The sequence below is a fragment of the Notamacropus eugenii genome, chromosome 6, assembly GCF_028372415.1.
Source record: "Notamacropus eugenii isolate mMacEug1 chromosome 6, mMacEug1.pri_v2, whole genome shotgun sequence".
In the NCBI taxonomy this organism is placed as follows: Eukaryota; Metazoa; Chordata; class Mammalia; order Diprotodontia; family Macropodidae; genus Notamacropus; species Notamacropus eugenii.
The window spans coordinates 256,694,981-256,718,192 of NC_092877.1; the positions used below are offsets into that span (position 1 = coordinate 256,694,981).

Genomic DNA, 23,212 nt, shown 5'->3' on the forward strand with positions numbered 1-23,212 from the left:
TCACTTTTTGGTGAGTATGGAGCTTTATGCATTATTATGTGTGTTGCAAAACCAATGAACAGCTGGGTTACTGTACTAGATAAACATATACCCTCCAAACAAGTCAACAATACTATATAATTAATAATAATAACATCTAACATTTACATAGCATTTTAAATTTTATGACATTTGTTTCTCACCCCAATCCTGTGAAGTAGATGTTATTTTCTGCATTATTGTACTCATTTTTTCAGAGATGAGCCTCAGAGAAGTCTATTAATTTGCCCCAGATTCCATAAGTCTTACTGACTCCCTATGCAGTGCTCTTTCCACTATACTAAACTACAAAAAAAACCCTTATATCTATATGGAAATAACACTTCGCTGTTCTTTGGGGGTTGGACCTAAGATGTTATGGGAACCTTGGGGTAGAAATTCACTCCACCAATTCAAACCAGCAATTTATATATAAGGGGGAAAATTGCCTTAGTCTAGAGTTAATTGGAGTAAGAGGACATTAAGCAATTTGTCTAAGGTCATTCAGCTATTTTGTTTCAAAGACAGAACTCAGGTCTTCCTAACTCCAAAGACAATCTTGTATCCCTGGAATTCTTAAACTTTTTCCACTCACAACCCTTTCAGTGCTTCTTAAACTGGATCACAACTGACAGTTTAAGAAGCACTACTCTATTTATAGGTGTATAATGGATAGTTTTGGACTTGGAGTCAGGAAGATCTGAGTTCAAAACGTGGTCTAAATATTTCCCAGCTGTTGTGATCTTGGGCAAGTCATACAACCTCTTTCAGCCTATGTTTCTTCATCTGGAAAGTGGAGGTAATATTAGCCTCTATTTCAATGAGGATCAAATGAGATAACATTCATAAATGACTTTTAAATATACATAAACCTTAAAGAACTAGATAAATGCCAGCTACTGTTATTTCCTATTGACTCGCAGTAGTAGTAGTACTACTAGTAGTAGTAGTAATAGTACTAGTAGTAGCCGCAGCAGCAAGTATTTTTGATATATTTTTAGATCAATTAGACCTCATTCTACAAAGCAATAATAAAGGTTAATCGGAGGCACATGATACAGGATTTGTTGAACATAACTTATAATGATTTATATGAAGCCAATGCAGAACCGAGTCAAAAGGTACTAACAGCAGCTACATGAACTCAACAGACAACATGCTGACAAAAAAGCATCTAAAAAATGGCTCACATCTACAAATCAGGTAGAGTTGTTTCAAGAAAGAGGAGCAGGGTTGATAGGGATTCAGCGTCAAGCCACTGATGCCAGAAAATACATATTGATCATCTATCTTATCTGATAAAGTGATAGAAACTGTACAGCATGTCCCTGTACAGCTAAATGTACAGTTAGCCTCTACTGGATATTTAAAAGACTTGTTTACTTGACTAGCACTACATACTAGAAGCTTGCTATCTACCGTAAAGTCAATGATGATACACTTGAATACCATACATACATTCCCACCAAATATCCCAGAGAATTCAACAAATGAACTGTCCTAAAACCAGAGAGGATCACATTACAGACCAAACTTGCCCACAACCTCTTGGACATAACATTTTTTTCCATAAAAATTTAAGAATGACATTTTAAATACAGAATAGGTTTAATTGCCATACTCCATGAAATGGAAAGCATTCAAACTATATGGATCTAAAGGATGAAATTTAAAACATGTGGGAACAGGAGTTAGTACGTTATCCGGGTAGTCATGCTCTCCTAGTATTTATGTTGGTGGTCCTACCAGCATTGTCCTGGAGACACTTTCAGTGGGTCTAAGGAATATAAACTCACATGGGAAAACTCCTATTAAATTATAAAAATGTATTGTTTTATCCGCTTATACAATCATCCATGGAACTTTAGGTATAAAGACTTAATAGCAGGAGAGTGACTTGTCTTCAGATGGATTCTACCTGAACTTCATAAAAACAGATGAGAATAAGATGATGATAATATAGCCAGAATTTATTATAATAATTATTAGTAATAGTAACTGGCATTTATACAGTTCTTTAAAGTTCGCAAACTTAAAAGTTTGTCTGAAGCTGGATTCAAACACATCTTCCTGACTCCAAGTCTAGTGCTCTGTGCACTTTTGCTAAGTATTTTAAAGTTTGCAGAGTAAGACACGTACATTATTTTGCTTAAACCTCTCAACAAATCTATGAGGCAGGTGCTACAAGTATGAAAATTTCTATTTTACACATGGGGAAAAAAGAGACAGAGAAAAGTGAAATGACTTGCTATGGTAAGTGTCAGAGGTATGATTAGTTCAATTCAAACAAGATTTTATTAAGCACCTACTAGATAGTAATTGTTGAGAACATATAAAAATAATAATAAAGCAATCCTTGCCCTAATAGAGCATTCTGTGGGGATGGGGAAACAATATACGTACAGGGAAGTAAATAAAAATATGTAGAGGCACCTAGGTATCACAGTAGATAAGAGTGCAGAAACTAGAGTAAAAAAAAAATGAATTCAAATCTGGGCTGAGACAATTACTATGTAATTCTGGGCAAATCACTTAACTTGTGTTAGCCTCAGTTTGCTCATTTGTGAATACAAGGAAATAATAGCACTTAACTCAGTGTTGTGAAGATCAGATGAGATAATATTTGCTGCGTAGTTGGTGTATATATATTAACCTCCAGTCCTTAACACAGTGTCCAGTTCATAGTAGGTGTTTCATTCATGTTAATTGAATGACTTACTGACTAACAAATGTTTGTTTCCTGCCTTCCAGGACACACAATACCTACACAGTGATTTTGGTTGAAGGTGGGATGGGACCTAGTACTAACAACTTGGAGAATCAGAGAATATCTTTTGAAGGAGGTGGTATTTAAGTTAAACATTCCAAGACTAGGCCTCCCCTGATTCCAAGCCCAGGACTATACTCACTATTTATTAGAGAATTTCATCTGCCTTCGCTCTGTTGATTATCATGGCAACCTATTATCTTTAACCAACTCACTTTAGTCTCAGAAGAATCGATCCCTTTTTTAAAGTATATGTTCAATGTATGCACTTGGTTTCTCTCATGATTGCAACCAGTTTTGTTCTTTGGTAGGTTATGTTCCTTACCCCAAGTGGTGGGAAGGGTTAATTTTATTCAAATGTTCCAGATGTCTTCTGTACCTTGACTTCAGTATGCTAGGAACAGGCAGTCCTTTTAATGAAAATGAAAGGTATTTATTGTGCTGAAATCTTGAAACTTCCCCACCCCTAGACTCACTCCCCAAAGAACTACCTGCCACCTTGACCGCCCATGGAATCATTTGAGACGGTGTGAGATATGTTTCCCCGCTTTCAGCACATTTGCAACCCATGGCTATTGGTATCCAAGCAGGTAAAACTACATCAGCGCTCAGAGCTATGAGCTCATCTTGTATAAGCACATTTTTAGTTAAACACCACAATCTAGGGGAAAAAAAATGTTAGTGTGCTTAACCAGGCTGGCTCAGAATAGCTCACAATATGACGCATACCACAGGAAATAAAGTGGTATGAGGCACCTACAAAATATTTTTCAAACAAGTCATTGAAGCTGTAAGCCCCATGCCTCAGCTTTAGGAAGTCACTTATTAAGAATCAACACCAGCCGTGCCAAGCTAAGCTCTCGCTCTTGGTGATTTTCCAATTGAATATTCAGGGCCCTGTGTCTCAGTCTTGTTTTCAGGGAAGTACATGCCTGGAATGTTAGCAAGCTATTTGCTGGAAAAAAAAAATGCCCACAACAGGCCCAACGTTGATCACATTAATGCGTTTGAGTGGGTATAGAGTGCAAATGATTGAAAGTACTTCCAGATCTTGGTTGCCGGGGACAAAGCAGGCTCTGTTCTCTGATCTGATGGCCATTTTTTTCAGCAGAGGATGCGGTGCAGGAAGAGGGAACAGTGCCAATCTTTGTCTAATGGTTCCAAACAGGGCCTGGGCCTAGCTCTTTGGATGCCGATGAGTGGGAAATGAAACACAGATGGGTCAGATGGGTAAGGAGAGGGGGATTACAGGTCAGGCCAAAGAGTTGGAATAAATTAAGTGCTTATGAGGTACAGAAGGGCACATTGTTTAAGTGAATGGACAGGGAAAAAAACATTTCAGCATTGTTAGACCCAGTGAACAGACAAAACTTCCCTCTTCCCAGACCACTGTAGTCCATCACATCCTAATCAGGATTATGGGATGTTTGATATATGAATAACTGTCTAAAATGTGGGCACTTCAAGTCTGAAACATTCTCTCATGCCCAAGAGGGGCTAATTTGCCAGTAAACACTTAAAATGTAATTTACTGGGGCTGCACTGGGTTCATGTTCCAGATCATAAGATAGCCAGATTTGGGGTTCCCTGGAGATCTCTGAGGAGAAGGTGAGTAACCACAAATGAATACATTAGGGAAATAAAGTGACAAAAGAAATACTTCATGCATGTTTGAAATATTGAGTAAAATTTCCACTTTATGCCCTTGAATCTTTATTCACACATCAGAGGAGGAGAATTCAGCTCAGGCAGAGGGGGTGGGAGGACAAATAAGCATTTGGTTTAATTTTTTTTTAAGAAAACTGAGTCAAAAATCAAAGATTTCGCAGTCACCTTCAGTCTCAAATGACTATGGTACAAAGTAAAAGGTGTAAGGAATGATACAGTTGACAATGATTACATTCTAGTCAGCCCATTTCGTTCAGATCCCATACAGATCTGCTGAGTACTGAAATGAACAATCCATTTTTTTGGTGATTAATAGTTTGGGGCAGAACTTTGGATGGCTGGGTCTCAGTGATCCTCTACACAGCTAGACCATTTCACTAAATCTCCAGGTGTGCACATTTAGCTCAGCTCTCTACCCCTCCACTGAGCCTGGTAGTAGAACTCTGTAAGCGGAAGGGGGAGGGGGGAGTTCTAGGTTCCTTGGTAACAGTAGTTTCCACTGGCACCAGGCCAGGCCAAATGTCACCAGACTAGCTCTGCTTATGAGGAGTACACTTCATTGGTTTATGCAGAATTAGAGACATGTTAAATGACGCATTGATCAGGTTTATGAACTCAGCCATCTTGAGCTTCAGAAGCATTGAAGTCATCAGGCAACCCCCACACTTAGAAACATCTGGAAATTTACAATTGTAAACTAAATGTGGGAGAAATCATGCTTTCCTAGCTCTAATAAATATATATGTATGTGTATACATAGAAATACATATACGTATACCTGTAAGTGCATATATATGTAGACATATAAATTTTGAGGATAAAATATGAGATTAACAAGAAGAAAATGTCCACCCTGCGTAAGATGTCAATTTGTGAAGATCCAGTGTGATCATGTAACATCCACCAAGGGTAAGATGCCAATTTGAAAAGCTATAGACTAGAATTGAGAGCTTTAAAGTGAAGAATACTCTAGGAATTCCATGCTAATATCAGACCATCTATCTGCTTCATAAACTTGAATTTTAATATGACCCTTGGGCATATTAAAATCTTTAATTGAAATCATTAGGAATGTTCACAATGATTGCATTGAGATGCTCTAGTTATCAATTCGCCCATTTCAACTCCGGATAGCTAGAGAAATTTTTCAGTGCTATCATTTAGGGCCTTGTATCATCTGGAAGACTCTCCAATCAATAAATTTGGGGGAGGAGTTGTATTTTTGCATATTTGGGGGTTTTTGACTCATTTTCAAAGGAGGTACAGGGAGTGTTTTCATACTAATGTTATGTTTGGGAAGTCACATTTCTCACCTACATTTCTAGTCAGTCTTTCTAGATGTTGAAGTATAATTTAAATATTTTATACCAGCCTCCTTCTTTAAAACAAATTTCCTCATAGGTTGATTTTTTTTTAAAAAGAATTGTTTCACATTATACCAGAGTGCCATGGGGAGGAAAAAAAAAATCAAAAGATAGAAAGCCTATTCCCAAGTCTAATAATAAAGAGAGCTACAATCCAAGTCTAAGTTTTATCACTGTTTGGAACAGGAAGGATTTCAAAGAGAAAAAATGAAAAGGTCTAGGTTATATGTGACAAGGGCACAGGGTAGGGGGGAGGGGGAGGAGAGAATGTCATTATTTGTAGAAAGAAGGGCAAGGTGGATAAATATATAAAGGGTTAATATCCAGTTCTGATGTTTCCTTTTCTAGGGTATGAAAGAATTTTTTCCTAATCTTGTTTTCTCTGGCCAACTTAAAAAGACATGGCATTGGGAGAGGTTTATAGAAGAATCTGAAAGTAAAGGCTATTTTCATACAGCTTACATGACTATGTGTTAGGTTATAAGATTTGGAACTAATTCTTTAAAGAAAACAAGGCCCTAGTATGGGGTTTTCTAATGATTGTAAGTGCCATCTAGAACATACCTCCAAAGGATGGCTCCAAGGAGGCAGGGGGTGACCACAAAGCTCTCAACGAGTTACATTGACCAGAATTCTAGGGCAATCAGTCAAGGTGTGTGAAGAAATAATGGGATAGGGGCCCCTCCTGTGCCTCATGTACCTCTCAGACTTCCTTGCCCCCCTGGCCTTCTGCCAAAGCTACAGGATGGAGCTGAAAATTTCCTGGCTGGGCTGGAAACTAAGGGCCCCAGCCAAACCTCTGAGCCCTGAGGTCTAAGCCTAGTGTAGGTCACAACACTTTCCTCTGCCAAACCCACAGGTGTTAGGGTGGCAAGGTCACCTGGGTAAGGGAGCCAGTGGCAATGAAGTTACCCACGGGTAGGGGATCATGGATCGCTGCTTGAAAAATGTTTTATAGCGTAAGGTGAATCTGATTTCCTAACCAAACTCACATACCAGTTTAGAAGGAAGTAATTCACAGGTTTATGTGGCTTGGAGGTAGAATCTGACCGTACCATCCTCCCAATGCCTATAAAGGCTCTTCCTACACCCAACTCCTATTACACATGGTATGCAAAGAAGTCATGCACACCATCTATGAATCTTCTAAGGATTTGAAATCTTACTATGTCAAATCTCTGTGCTTCCTTCAGAATTACATATAGACACATCAGGGGTCAGGTGTGTGCTCGTCCTTCATTGCCGAAGAAGACCATGCCATCAGAGAAATAATGACATGACTTGTACTTGACTTTGTTTTGAATGAAGGAGGGCTGTGCAAGGTCGCCAGCCTCACTTCTCCTCCAGAGCCATCTGAATCCAGTGACCAAATATTAATCAGGATGACTGGAGATGGCCCAGGATGAGGCACTTGGGGTTAAGGGACTTGCCCAAGGTCACACAGCTAGTGAGTATCAAGTGTCTGAGGTGAAATTTGAACTCAGGTCCTACTGCCTCCTGCACTGGTACTCTATCCACTGCACCACCTAGCTGCCCCTCAGGGGTCAGGACATACTTAAGCAATGGATCTCTATGAAAGTCATGGAACTAATAAAAAAATAACCTCAGAGACAAAGATAACACTATGAACCCAGAATCTATGGATGAATACTGTGGGGTGTTTCTTTTGTTTTTTTCAGAAGTGGTACCCGATAACTATGTTCTAACGCTCTGCTTGACTGTCCCTTCTTAGTCACCTTTGCTGCATCACTATCCATGATGATGATGCATGTCCTCTCTACTTTGTATGTGAGGAGGTACCCCAGGGCTATGTACTGGGCTCTCTTCATTTCTTTCTTCACTCTCTCAGTGATCCCATCAGATTCCATGAGTTCAGTTTTTATCTTTATGTAGATTACTTCCATATTTATATATCCAGTCCTAACTTCTTTCCTGGATATTGCCAACTAGATACCTCCATCTAGCTTTTGGTCCCACAGACACCAAAAGCTCAACATGTCCAAAAGAGACTTCATTGTTTCTATCCCCACGACCCTCTCCTTCTTCTATATATCCTCTGGGAAAACAAAGAACACTTAACCCCTTCTGAACTTCTCCTTTTACTACACCACCATCCTCTAAATCACTTAGGCTTGTAAGTTTGTTGTCATCATTAATTCTCCACTCCCAGTCAATACACATATCCAAGTCACTACCAAATCTTGTTTCTAATTTCACATCTATGGTATACGAACCCTTCTCTCCACTCCCTTAGTGACCACCCTCATTCAGGCCCTCATCATCCCTTTCTTGACCACTGTAATAGTCTTCTAATTAGTCTTCCTGAATCAAGTCTCTCCCCACTATAATCCCATCTATCACTCAACTACCAAGCTGACTTTTCTAAAGTCTAAGTCTGACCATGTTAGTTCCCTACTCAATGAACACTAGTCTCCCTAATAACTCCAGGATCAAATATAAGTCCTCTGTCATTTAAAACTCTTTACAACCTGTTCATTCTTTACATATTTGCTTTGCTCCACTCATTCCACAATTCAGCTACATGATATTCCATCTCTTGAGTCCATGCCTTGGTACTGGCTGTCTCCTATGCCTGAAATGCTCTGTCCACCCCATTCTTACACCCCAACACTTCTACTTTCTGGCTTCCCTGACTTTCTCCAGCACTCAGCTTAAATCCCACCTCTTGCAAGGGGAAATTTTTGTCACTCCCATTGCTGGCGCCTTCCCTCTGAGATTATTTTCCATTTATATCCAGTACATACATAATTATACATGTTTTGCCCTCTTTAGAATGTGAGCTTCTTATGGGCAGAAACCATGGGCTTTAGAAAAATCATTCTGTTAGCTGAGTGGAAGATGGATTGGAGTGGACTTAAGATACTAAAGTCATTGACACTAATTAAAAGCCTACTGATGAGAAGGTCCAGTCAAGGGGTGAAGATGACCTGAACTAGGATTGTAGCGACATGAGTGGACAAATCTCCCCTATTAGAATATAAGCTCCTTAAGGGAAGGAATTCTTTTGCTTTTCTTTGTATGCCCAGCACTTAGTCCAGTGCTTATAACAGAGTAAGTGCTTAGTAAATAGGTAGGCATTTATTAGCTAACCACATGCCCATAGTAAATAGAATGCTGGACCTGGAATCAGGAAGCCCTGAGTTCAAATCCTATCTCAGACACTTAACCTCTGTCTACCCTCAGATTGCTCATTTGTAAAATAAGGATAATATTCAAATTTTTATAAGGATTAAATGAGATGCCATTTGTGAAGTGCTCTGCAATAGTCAACATTTAGCTAGTTATTATTGTTGACTGATTGACTGAAAAACTGCTTTATTTCTGCAGAGAGGGACTACTATCTTGGTGACTGTCACCTGAGTTTGTAATCTGGAGTGTTCTCTGGTCTCTTCACACTCACTCATTCTCCATGTTCAATCAGGTAAGTTCTATCAATCCTACCTCTACCACATATCTTCCATCTATCCCAAGGTGGGGGATCTGCATCCTCAAGACCACACATGGCCCTCTAGATCCTCAAGTGTGGCCCTTTGACAGAATCCAAACCTCACAGAGCAAATCCCTTTAATAAAAGCATTTGTTCTATAAAATTTGCACTTGGTCAAAAGGCTGGATCTAAGGACCTACAAGGCCACATGTGACCTCGAGGCTGCAGGTTCCCCACCCTTGATCTATCCTCTTCTTTCCATTCACATGACCTACTATCCTAATTCAGCTTCTTAACACCCATCCCTTACAAACCTCCTAATTGATTTCCCTGTCTTTAATCTCTCTCCTTTTTAACCTATCCTCCACAAAGCTGCCAAACTGATAGTCCCAAAATTCATTTCTAACCATTTCACTGCCCTCTTCAAGAAGCTTCAGTGATGGATTCCTTATTGCCTCAAGCAAAAATACAAATTGCTCTTTGGGGCATTTGAAGTTATTCACAATTTCACTCCAGCCTATCTTTTTATTCTAAATTAAAATTTCTTTCCCTCATACACTCAAATACTGATCTGTTTGCTACATTAAATTAATTATATAGATTTGCTCTAACATATACAGTTTTAAATATATTGTGTCTAACAATGCCAGACAAATAAGATATAACTACATTATTATTTATAAACGCGATTAAGGTATTTCTAGTTGTCTTTGTGTTACAAAAATCAATTAAATTGTGGTTTTAGTTATTTTATTCACCTAAACTACTATTCCATCATTCCATCTCCAGGCTTCCTTCTTTACCTCTGACACTTGAAAACTCTAACTCAAGTAATGCCTCCTAAATAGGCAGTCTTTCCTGATTTCTCATATCGTTAATTATCTCCCCCAACTCCTCACGTTGACTTCTCTCAACTCCAACTCATAAAGCAGTCTAAGTTTTCAGAGAGCAACTGATTACTCTTCCCCTCATAATTCTAGGGACAAACCTTAAGGTGATAATTCCAGGGTGGGGAACTTTTGGCCTCAAAGCTACATGTGATCCTCTAGGTCCTCAAGTGAGACCCTTTGACTGAATCCAAACTTCACAGAACAAATACCCTTAATAAAAGGATATGTTCTGTAAAACTTGGACTCAGTCAACAGGCTGCACCCAAGGACCTAGAAGGCCATATGTGGCCTTGAGGCCACTGCTTCCGTGCCCCTGCTCTATGCTATAAAATCCCCTCTCTTGTGCTCCCTCAGTAACACTCAGCTAATTGATGTTAATTAACTTTTATAAAGGAATATTTTTAAAATTGTAATTTTTTTAATCAGCAAAAATCTGCCTTCCTACCCCTCCACCCCCTAACCCCACTGAAAAAGAAAGAACAAAATCCCTGTTACAAATATGTTGGGACTGGAAGCTCAATTCCGTGTGGACAGTCTCGGGCAGGTAAAAGTAGGACTTCTAAATCTTAGAGTCTTATGAGGCCCTCCATGAACAGCGGGGGTTCGAGAAGGTCAGACTGAGCTAGCTCGGCTAGCTCGGGTATTTCCGCCTCTCCCCCGGAGATACCTGATGGGTGGAGTCTCCCTGCCCTCGAGGTCGTCCCGGATTGGAGCACACTAGTTACCTAACAGCACGGTATTGAGATGCAAACTGTGTGGCTGAAGATTAAGTAGGATTGAGGAAGCCAGAAAGCTCTTAGCACGTGTGGAGCCAAAGAGAAAAGTAGGGCTCCGCTTCTTTTCTTTCCTCTCTCCCCTCCCCCTCTCTCCCCGCTTGTACTTCTACTTCCAATCCCTTAAGCTTAGCCTTCTTAGGAAATCTCCCCCTCTTCGTCCTAAGAAAGAAGACCCCCTGCACTTGTAACCGAAACCCTGTAATAAAGCTCAACCCCTGTTTGACTCTGGAACGTCCTTTCTCTCATACGTGCATCCGGCGTGGCCAGCCGAAGACCTGGACAGGTAAGAAAGACTCGGGTAGCCCAATCTAGGCTTGGCAGTTGGCGCCCCAACAGGGATTGGGAGCGTAGATAATCCTGGGTGCTTTTGGGGTACACCCGGAAGGGGCTGTGAAAGAAGCGAGTCCCGAATCCTAGATTCGGAAGGAGAGAAAGGGGAGAGAAGCTTCCCAAACCCCTGGGAAAAGGGCAGGGATGAGGAATCAATTGCCAGTAATAAAGCCAGAGGAACAGGAGGTCTGGGCTGAGACACTTCACAGGGAAGGCAGGGAGGCGGGGGTCACAATAGAGTTAAACGACCTCCGAGAATTTTGTAAATCTCCCCCTCTTTGTCCTAAGAAAGAAGACCCCCTGCACTTGTGACCGAAACCCTGTAATAAAGCTCAACCCCTGTTTGACTCTGGAACGTCCTTTCTCTCATACGTGCATCCGGCGTGGCCAGCCGAAGACCTCGGGAGGTGAGGTAAGGAAGACTCGGGTAGCCCAATACAGGCCTCTAGGCTTGGCACAAATATATGTTGCCATGCAAAACAAATTTCCACGTTGGCCATGCCCAATGTCTCATTCTTTACTCTTCATCTTTCATCTCTTTGTCAGGAGGCAGGTTTCATCATTAATCCTCTAGAATCATGGTTGATCATTATACTGATCAAAATTTCTAAATCTTTCAAACTTGTTTGTCTTTATAATATTATTGTCATTGTATAAATTGTTTTCCTAGTTTTGTTTACTTCACTCTGCATTAAATCATACAGTTTTTCCCCAGTTTCTATGAAACCATCCCTTTCATCATTTCTTACAATACAACAGTATTCCATCACATTTATATACTATAAACTGTTCAGCTATTCCCCAATTAATGGCAACCCATCAGATTCCTATTCCTTACCACTTTAAAAAGAGTTATAAATATTTTTGTACATCCTTAATTGGAGTTTGTTTTCCTCAGGATTAATCTCTCTCTTAATTTACCCTCCCTTCAATTCCTATTTCCCTATTGAGTAAAATGTATTTCTGTATATAACTTTGGTTGTGTGTGAGTGTGTGTGTGTGTGTGTGTGTGTGTGTGTGTGTGTGCGTGTGTGTTTTCTTCCCTTCTTATACAGGAATATTTACTGAGAAGGCATTACAAGGATAGAAGTTAAAAAAAAACAAACATTCCTCCCAGCTGAGAGGTGAACTTTCCCACTACGTGCACACAAAGTTCCTGGGAAACATGGGCTCAAGCTTAATGTAACTGGTATAAAACATCTTCCTAAATGGGAGTCACATTTTCCCTGTTCCCCTCTGCTCACAGGCAGATAAATTGCTTCTGCTCTGTCTCTAAGGCCACCTAGGAGGACAAATGAGAGCCATGTTCTAAGGATCAGTGTCTCCTTGACCAGTTAGTTGCCCCTTTACATGTATTTTGCAATTCCTCATTTGTGTACTTATTTTTCCTGCCCTATCCTACTCCACCCTTTTCTCCAACTAAAATAAGAGCTCCTTGGGGGCAGGGACTATTTCATTTTTATTTTGGTATTCTCAGTTCCTTCCTCAATGCTTGGCATGTAGTAAGCCCCTAATAACTATTTGCTGAATTGAATTGAATTGAGCTATCCCCTTTGAAACCAAAGGTGGGTATTTATGGCTAGCGGGGGAAGGGATGGAGTCTATGGACCTGGCATTGAGAAATGCTGACTAGGGAGGGATAAAAAGATATTTGAACTAGAAAATCTAAGAAAGGCCCTCAGATCAGGCCACAAGGAGCATTTTCTCTCTCCTCTGACTTTGCAGGTGTCGCTGGACCCTGAAGGGGAAAGCTGTGGTAGAACAATCCTCCACATAGCCCTTTAGGGCAAAGAGATGGAAAATACCATCATCCTTTCTCTCAGACAGCTGGGGAAAGTTGCTTTCAAAGACTGGGGCTTCTGAAGTCCTTTCATCCAGGCCAGTGCTTTCATCTGTGGACCATGGCACTTCTGCAGAAAGTGACTTTGTCACATTTTGGTGATTGCAAAATGCCTGATTGCAAATGTTTTCCCCCTCCAGGGGAGGAAAAGTGTGGAGGGGGAAGGAGGTGAGAGGGACAAAGCAGATTTCCAAATGCAGACTTTATGGATTCAGTAAAATTTGGGAAATTCTGGTTATGGAAAAACTCATTAACCAAAACTAATAAAATAGGGGTTTACTTTGCAGTCTGGTTCCTTTTTTATTTGACAGAATTGAAAATCTCTCTGGAACAGCTCAGTCCATTTTTCACTTGTTAATTGTGTTTAATAGTTGGGTAATTCCCTTTCTGCTCTGAGAATACAAGCTATTTACTCTTTCTGTGAGCTTGCTTTCTTTCCTATGTAGGGCCTATATTGATATAGAAGCTTTAATGCAAGGAAAGGAAAGAAAAGGGGACGGGGGGAAGGGAGGGGGGAACAAGAGGCCTTTGATTGGACTGATGCAGGGACGGAAGGCCTGGCTGGGTCCAGCCCCTGAGGAGTGGTGTCAGATTGCACTGAACTCCAAGTGTTCTCTTGCCTAGCCTCTCTCATGTGCAAATGCCCTTGTGTGGAATGATTTTATTATCAAATACTTGTCACAGCGGATTTCCATTTTTGTAAAACATCCACATAAATTGCCTAGCTGCAAAAATTGTCCATATAGTAAACCAAATCTTTCAGTCCGTTTCACCTTCTGGTGCGAAGGCTTTCCTGGGGAAGCCCTAGTCTACAAAGGTTTGCTATTAAAAAAAAAAAATTCCTCAGCATGACACTTTCTATGTCAAGAAGTTTTTTTGTTGGTTTTTTTTTTTAGAGGGGATTTGATGAAGTCAATTTGGCTGAGTGTGGATATATTCTGACCTTTAGAATAAAGTGAAAGGCTTGTGGGACAATATGAGATTTTGGCAGGATGCTGTTGTCACTTTTCAGTTTTCATATCAGCCTCTGGACAGATGCCATGACCACAGCCTTGTTTTAACAGTGTAAGTCATACCACAACTATCCTCTTGCCATGTACTATGTTCACTGTACCAACCACTGCCCACCCTCCCATAAATAGCTTGTCAACTCTTACTGCCTCCATCATATGGGCTAAGAGTTGAGGTGTTATGTCTGTGTGAATTGTGGAGGCTCTGATACCCATCATGTGGTTTCACTTTCACACCCCACGTCCTGTTTTTCTTTCCCCAGTGGGGTTGTATGGAATGAGTTATCCATAGTGAAGCAAATTAGGGAGGAAAGAAAGCTGTGCCTTAATTTTAACTTCTACACCATCCAAAATGATCCTTTATTGCTTATAATGAAATGTTTATGAAAACAATATGAAGAGCCTTATAACTGTCTATATGGGAACATCTCATTTATCCAACTTCAACTATCCAGAACACAGCTGGAAATCAAGTAAGTAAAGCAAGGCTCTGGGCAGCCAGAATCAGTCACAGAAATCATCTACTTTACCCTTAAGAGACATGACTTAAGTGATTTTAGACAGAAGTCTGATTATTTGATTTTCTCCACTCATCCTGGATTAGGAACAACAGATTAGACCAGAAAAGTCAGTATAGTACTGTGAAGAGGATACTGGACTTAGAGAAGGGAAATTTGGATTAGAGTTCTCCTTTTCAGTTGTAAAATAAGAAAGTTGGATGACAAAACCACTCATCTTCATTCAAGGTGTGACTAGTTTCCTCATCTGTAAAATGGGCTGGAGAAAGAAATGGCAAACCACTCCAGTATCTTTGCCAACAAAACCCTACAATGGGGTCATGAAGAGTTGGACACCCTTATAATGACTTAACCACAAAGCAACAACCTTGGGAGATGGCTATTATTATTATCCTCATTTTATGGATGAGGAAACAGAGGTTAAGACGCTTGCTCAAGGTCACACCACTAGGAAGCGTCTGAGGCTAGAATTGAAGTCAGGAAGATGAGTGTTCCTGACTTCAGCCCAAGAGTTCTATCCACTGTGCCGGCTTGCGGCCCATTCCCAGGATTGTGGTAAAGATCAAAAGTGATCACATACATCAAGGGATTTATAAACCTTAAATTGCTATATAAATGCTAGCTATTATTATTATCACTGTTATTACAACATTTATAATTGTTGTTTGACTGTTCTATTTTGACCCCTCTACACCGTGCTAAGAAAGCTTCCCATTATCTCGACACCACTGGAGGTAGCTTTTCCCCTCATCAACACCGGATTCCCCCACAACTTCAGTTAAGGAGGTAATGAATTTCCTAGAGACTTCCTTCTCTCTGTAATTGAGGAGGTGAATGTAGTGTAAAATGTTACTCTGGCAGAAAGCACTTTGACAGAAGATGGTGCCAAGGACATTGTCATGAGGTGACCGTCAATGGAGAAATTAGAGCATTGAAGTCGCTATCATCTTTCCTGAAAGGATAAAACTGAGCCAGAAAGTGAAGCAAACATAAATGTAAGCCATAAATATATAAGCCATATATATAAAAGTATATAAATAGAGCCTTCTCCCAGGGACCTCAGTAGATATCCAAGAAGAATTTAAGTCTCAGAACAAACTCATCTCAGGAGGTACAAACTAGTGAAGATGTCTGGGTTCCTCACTCTAATATCATTTAAAAATATATGCATGACAAAATTGTAGGATTATATATTTAATTATATATATTTTATACATATATATATTCTGTTTAATTAAATATTTAATATATATTTAAGTATATATTATATATTTAAGATTAGAAGGACTTCCATCATTTTCCAGATGAGGAAACAGATTTATAGACAGGTGACAGGTGTATTTTTTTAAATTAAGTCATTTATCTTGGTAGATTGAGGAAATTTGACTTCTTGCCATTTTTTTTGAAGTTAAAAATTTTTATATTATTTCTTTATTGCCTTAACAGTATAAGCACATGCTAACATTAGGCCCATTCCATCTTTTTCATATGATCCTGCCTCATGGCTACTAAATCCATGTTTGCTCAGTTTTCCACCATCTTCCTGAAGGACAGTCCTCACATAATCAAAACCCACCCTGGCACTGTAGATCAAGGCCAAGCATTTGTATAGGCTAAGTTTTCTCTCAGATCACCTGATTTGGAGAGAATTCTCTCTTATTCATTTATGATGTACGTACATCTCCAAGAATGATGTTAATAACAGGAAGTACCATATTATGGGCCAAGAATAAAATTAGGAGGTTGAACGAGGTGACCTCTAAGATTCTTTCCTACCATAACATACTATTTTCATAAAGAAAAAAATAAAAAAGTGATCAAATAATGTTCAGTGCACTCTGTTTTAAAGTCACATTATAGAGATTTACTTGAAACACAGTTAAAATAACTTAATTTAACATTTAAACTTTTTCTCTGGCAATGCCTAACAAATGAAAAGTGACTATATTATTGTGCATAAATGTGATCAACAAGTTTTTAGAGAGCACTGAATTCCAAAAATTAACTCATTATCAACATTCGATCCTCTGTTTCTGGTCCCAGTTATTTAACTCACCTCTCTTACTCATTTTATCATGAACAAGGACGTTAAGAAGATCTACAATGAAATTGCAGTTTCAAATTCCTTTATGTGGAGAAAAATGTAAACTCAGTTCAACCTTACATGTCCATGAAGTAGGTGACCACCAAATCTGCCACCAGTTGTAAATAGGTCACTTACATCTCTGGGCCTCAGTTTCCTTATGTGTAAAATGAAGGGTTGAATTAGATGATCACTAATGTTCCTTCTGTCTCTAAAATATGTAATATAATTTGAGAACTAGTGGAAGACTCTAACTTCCCTAAAATATCTCTTCCAACTAGACTACCATAATTCTTAAATTTTTATCTTAGACATTCATTCCTCACTCCACTTTGCACATCAGTTGCTCCACCTAGTTTCAACTCCACTAAACAAGATGCCCCTCCCAGGTTAAGCTCATCACTTCTAATCTCATCACCATGCTTCTGCTTCAAGCCTTGACTGATGACACCTCCCTCTGCTTTCTCTCTCCTCCCACTAACGGGTTAGAGGGCATAGCACCAAACTCTTCCTGATGCTTTCCTTTATAGAAAGGGTAGAAACTGGACATCTGGGGTCCACTTGGCATCTGCTGCTCTGTCTAGTTCCAACTCCATGGAAAAAGATACCCCCCAGTTAGTTACCCTTTGGTATTCCACCCCTACTCTCCCCTTCCCTGCCTCCTTTTGTATATTGTTCCCCCTCTCCCTCATTAGATTGTAAGCTCCCTCAGGAGAGGGCCTATAGTTCCTTTTGTCAGTTGTAAACCCAGCATTTAGCCCAGTGCTTGAATGTCGCAGTCGTTTCTCCTTTGTTTTTGAATACTACCAGTGGCATCACAACTTGATGTCTTGACTTATCCATGAACTGGACTTAAGTGAGGCAAAGTTGCATAAAGTTGTCAATGTCACTCTTTCTTCCAGAGTTATTGAAGCAAGAGAAAAGTCAAGACAGCTGAGGATGGCCAGGGATACAGTGGGTAACCTTGGTATCTTCAATGTCTGACCAAGCTCTAAGTGCTCCATAGGGCCTGCTTCAGCCACCAGCATGGCCACTGGAACAAATTGTTCTCATCCACCCATTTTATGGTTGGGGAGGGGGTTGGGAGGAAAGAGGGGGAGAGTCTTTACATGCTTAATGTAGACATCCTTCTATTTTATTTGAGGCCTATCAGTTACCCTCAACCAAGTTTAGCCCATCCGCTGAGACATTTTTACTAGGGTGTGGCCACTATACATGTTATAGCTTCTTGAAGCCAAGGTGAGAGTTAGGTGACAGGTGGACACCAAAGATGGATGAGCAGCACTAGATGTGATAATCCTCCCTGAATACCCCATACACCCTCACTGGCATGCTGTGGGCACTTAATAACTATGTATTGGATTGGATTAGATTCCTTTGGATTAAGGCAAGATCCCCTTAAATGGTGAAATGCAGTACTTCTGGGAAAAGTAACTCAAAGCTGTTGTCAGACATTAATATCCTGACATAACAACTATTCAATCTCACAGCTGACTGTGAATAACTAAATTAAAAGAGAGTAGAACATGATAGCTATATTTTGATAGAGTGGAAGGGTAATGAAATTTAATTGAACAAACATTTATTAAGTACCTACTATATAACTGGTCTTAGAACCAGAAGGATATGAGTTCTAATCCTGCCCCTTATACATGTTGGTTGTGTGACCCTAGTCAAGTCACTTATCATCTTAGTTCTTTCTCTAAGCAACTCTCTAAGACTATAAGTTGTAGAGAAGGTGGGAAAACATTGGTAGAAGGAATTTCCTCATTTGGCAATTCCCTATAACAGTGAAATCACAGGTTCAGTCCCTATCTCTTCTAGAGCACTGGACCTGGAGTCAAGAAGACCAGAGTTTAAATTCATTCTTACACACTTACTAGCTAAGTGGCCCTGGACAAGTCACTTAGCTGCTTTGTGTGAGGGGTTTTGGTGAGGCAAATGGGGTTAAGTGACTTGCCCAGGGTGAAATAGCGAGTGTCACCGTCTGGTCTGAGGCCAGATTTGAACTCAGGTCCTCCTGACTTCAGGGCCAGTGCTCCATCCACTGCACCATCGTGCTGCCCCTTAACCTCTGTTTCAGTTTCTCATTTGTGAAATGGGAATAATTATAGTACCATGTCCCAGGGTTGTCATCAGTTTCAAATGAGATAATAATTATAAAGTGTTTAGCACACTCAGTGCCTGATATGTGGTAAGTGTGACATAAATATTAGCTATTATGACCATCATAATTATTGTTAGTACTAGGCATAAGGTGCTAGAAAGAGAGAGGCAGAGTGTGTTTCTGTCTGTAGCCCAAGGATGGTAGATTGGCGTGGGAGAGAGGGAAAAAGATCATATATTAAGCACTTCCCATGTACCAGATGCATTGCTAAGTACTGGGGACCCAGATAGAAGTAAGCAAAAATAATCCCTGGCCTCAAAAAGCTTACATTCTAATGAGAAAAGAAAATACACAAAAGAAACTAGCAAGTGGTCCAGACAGTGGCATGGTGAGCTGGACCAGGTAAGATCAGGAAAAAGCTGGCCTACCAGAGCTGAGGGACTCAGAAGAAGGAATCTGAGTTACCAGTGGGAAGGAGGTAGAGGTGATGGGCAGGCAGGGAGTAAAATGAGCACCTGGTACCTGGAAAAAAAAAAAAAGGTAGGCACCCTAATGGTAGAGAAGGCCACTAAAGAACCGCTACATGGACTTCACACTTGCCTGGTGTTAGACCTATATAAACACAACATCCCGATCCTCTGCATTTTATTGCACCTATGTCATTAATTTATATTAAATTAATAATTAATTAATAAATCTTATTAATAAGCTAGTTAATGTTAAATAATATTAATTTAAAATTAGTAAATAAAAATTGATTTAAAATTAATAAAACATTAGAAAATTAGAGATGAAAGACAGGCATAAAGCCAGGAAGATCTGGGTTTGCGTCCTTTATCTCGCATGGGCCGTGTTGCGATGGACAAGTCGTTTGTAGAATTCTCTATGTCCTAAAACACTCTCTAAGACCCTGCATGAATGGAAGGAGTTTTTGGACTGGGAGTTCCCATACACCAATGTCATCACAAGCCTAGACAAAACTACTTTTAATTTAGCTGCTAAAGGTGTCTTTAGTATTTAACACAGTAGTTGTGGAACCTTCCAAACAGCAGAGCGCTGAAATGAAAATCTAGGGATTTGAGTTCTAGTCTCACTGTGTGCCATGAACATACTGTGTCCCACTACATCCAGTAGACCCTCAGACCCCCTCTATGATCCACTTCATCCTATCCAGCTGTCCGTCTACCCAGGCTACCTTGTCTTTGCCTAACACTGTCAACCTATTTTTACCTCCCAAGGACCAGTATTCTCCACTCCTGACCTGGATCTCTATACCCCTTGTCTCTGTTGAAATTAATGTACACATTTGTAGATTTTAAGCTAACTCCTATGGTCATTTCCAGTTCTAAATCTTTCAAGAGATGGTAGATATAGCGATAACTATAGAACACACTAAAAGATGAAAAGTGATGTGACAAGGAACTCTATAGCAAAAGGGATTAACCCTTAGCTTATATCCCCAAAGCTTAGCACAGTGCTTTTTCCACATAGTAAATATTTAATAAATATTTCATTCATCCATTTATTCATTCACCAGAGAAAGCTTCGTGGAGGTAGCAACATTCCAGAAGGACCAATTCACTTTCAATAAGTGAAATTGCAAGAAAGAAATATTAAAGGGCATGCTATAAGGGTTTAACAACCGGCTCTCCAAAATGTGACTTTTAAAAAGTTTAATCTGTACTGTTGGTGTTTTCTCTATCAGTTTCCTAAGTCTAAACAATCAACAAAATAGTAAATCAATCCTTGATTTTTCATATTTACTGACACTGAAAATTTAACAGTAGGCTCTTCTGAGGCCCCAAGTAGGTGCTAGGCATATCCCATCCATCAGTAATGTAGAAAACAAAGGCAAATGGGCAGGAAAGCAAGGAATATGTTCAAGATACGACAAGCTGTCCAGTTTAAGCTGCTGTGTAGACCATATGAAAGGAAACAATATGAAACAAGGCTTGAAAAGCAGGTTTAGATTCAAATGGTAAAGGAACTTGAGTGAAATATTGAATTTGGACTTGATCCTATGGGTTAGGGGGAGCCATGGAGTTTACTGATCAGGGACTCACATACTGAAAGCAGACTTTTAGGAAAATGAATCTCGCAGCACTGTTAGAGATAAAAAGAAATAAGTTTAGATATGAGAGTAGATGGGTGGTTATTATAGCAGTCCAGGCAGGAAGGAATAAATGTTCATATTAATATTATTTTTTAAATAATCTATTAGATGACCTAAGACGTAGGTGCTAAAGATGAACATAGTACTAAAGTAAAATGAGATCCTGAAGCATATAAAATGAGTTTAAGAATGCAAAAGGAAGTTTTTCAAGGTTCTTTGTGCTCTCTCTGAGTCTATCAGTTAGATGAAAGGTGGAACAGTGAAATCAGTCCATTGAAAGACCACACAATTCAGACTGAAACGGAGTCCTTTGATGAGGTAATTAAGCCAAATATTTATTTTTGAATGGCTGCAGAATGACACATTTCTATTTACCTTCTCTCTAGAATGACAGAATACTCTTTCACTCAGCCTAGCAATTTCTTAAAAGGCAATCTAGTAGAAGATTGGGTTTCATTCATGAAATTGTTGGCGAGTGCTATTTGCAGTAAAAGTGTGAAGTAAACAGTCTCGGGTGGAAATTTAGCTCAATGTTGAAAATCAATGGCGCAGGAAGGAGCTGGCAGCTTCGCAAAGCATGCTCAGGGGGCACAAACCCCTTTGACACCATATTCATTTTCTTGGATAAACTCATTGAGCCACCCAATTTGTCGGGATGACTAAACTCTCAAATGGGCTGATTTAACAACTCCTTTCCTACCAGAGAAAAACCTTTTCAGTCTGATTAGACTGAAGCAATCTAGGTGGAAATATTGGTTCCCACAGATTTCTATTGGCTTTGATGATAAAACCTTCTGCCTCATCTATTTCCTTTTGATCTGATTGAAAAAGGTTGCTGTGAGAGGACAGGACAAGCCTCCTTCAATGACAGGCCCCTGGATACAGCTGTGGCTTGTTAGGGCCACAAGAAAGGGAAAGGCACTAGAATGTTTCCATTTTCATCCCATCCTTTAGTTAATATTATATTGCTGAGAAAAGTGACAGCCACACAAACACCAAAGATTTTGTTCATCCTTAAGTTTCACATGGCCAGTGTGGATTGCTGGGCTGCAGGTCTGGCTGAACATTTCCAGGAAATACAGACTGAAAACTAACAAATGAGACCTTCCAACTCTTTTCTATGTCAACAGTTTTGAAGGGGCGTAATCTGCCTTTAAATCAGGTCTACAACGGACAAACCATCTGGATAAATGAAGCTGATTATCTAAGCGGAAAGGGGGTTGGGGAGAGGATGAGTGATCTGTGGGGAACAAACTTGCTGGTTTCAATTATCCGGATGATTTCCCTGCTTGGATATAAAGTTAGTGGGGTAAAAGACATTCTAGAATTCCTACAGCTGATACAGGGCATCCTAAATGTAACTCTTAGCACTTTCCATTAAGAAAATAAGGAGCACCTCATTTTTATAAGGTGTTAACGAAGCCTGGCTGAGTAGCTCAATTGAAAAGTCAAACATGCCCCAACACTTCCTGTTTCTAAGAGCTCTATTAATATGCTTGGCTTCCCATTTCATAAAAATGCGGATGATTTATTGCATATCATGGTGCAGTCCAACCTCTCTCTAAAATTCATGTTTTCTACTTTAATAATGCCTGGCACATAGCAAGTGCTCAAGGAACCCTTGTTGAGCTAAATTAACTTTATTGTTATTTTCCATGCAAAGAAGTGGGGTGCAGGGGTGGCAGGGGTTCATCTAGTCCAGGAATGGGAAATCTGCGGCCTCAGGGCTGCAAGTGGCCTTTTAGGTCCTCAAGTGCTGCTCTTTGAAGATTCAAAGGGTCACACTTGAGGACCTAGCAGGTCACATGCAGCCTCAAAGGCACCCTAATTTAGTCTATGACAGTCTACTATGCAACTGAAGAGGAATAATGCCTGAATTGATAAGACATCTGAACTGCTGAGCAAGAAAATTGAATATCTATGGAATACTACAATTTTTATATTTCTCAAGTCACTTCCCCTTTCCTCATTTTTTTGCTCCAGACTTTGACAAAGAAGTGACCCTTCTCTTGACCAAGGCAAGTTCCTCCCCTCTCCCATGAAAGCATGGGGGTTTTATAACAGTTAGGATCTTTGCTTTCCATAGTAATTAAAAAGTAACATCATGTCTTATGTCAGCATTTTATTTTTTATTTTCATCTCCTTATGCAAAAATGTCAAATCCATGACCCTATATCTTTCCATCATTCCCTGATTTTGATATTTGGTAGTTTTAATTTGATTGTTTTCCATGTAGTAAATTTCCTTAGATGTAATGGAAAAATATGAGTTTTGGGTAGA

General features: G+C 39.8%; 1 long non-coding RNA gene across 1 annotated transcript; it reads left to right on the top strand.

Moving 5' to 3' along the window:
* Positions 1–4,965: 4,965 nt before the first annotated feature.
* Positions 4,966–13,370, top strand: LOC140511358 (uncharacterized). The gene is made up of 4 exons (XR_011969514.1): positions 4,966–5,362; positions 9,166–9,259; positions 11,096–11,214; positions 11,550–13,370. It is a non-coding gene; the product is annotated as an uncharacterized lncRNA (long non-coding RNA).
* Positions 13,371–23,212: the final 9,842 nt, after the last annotated feature.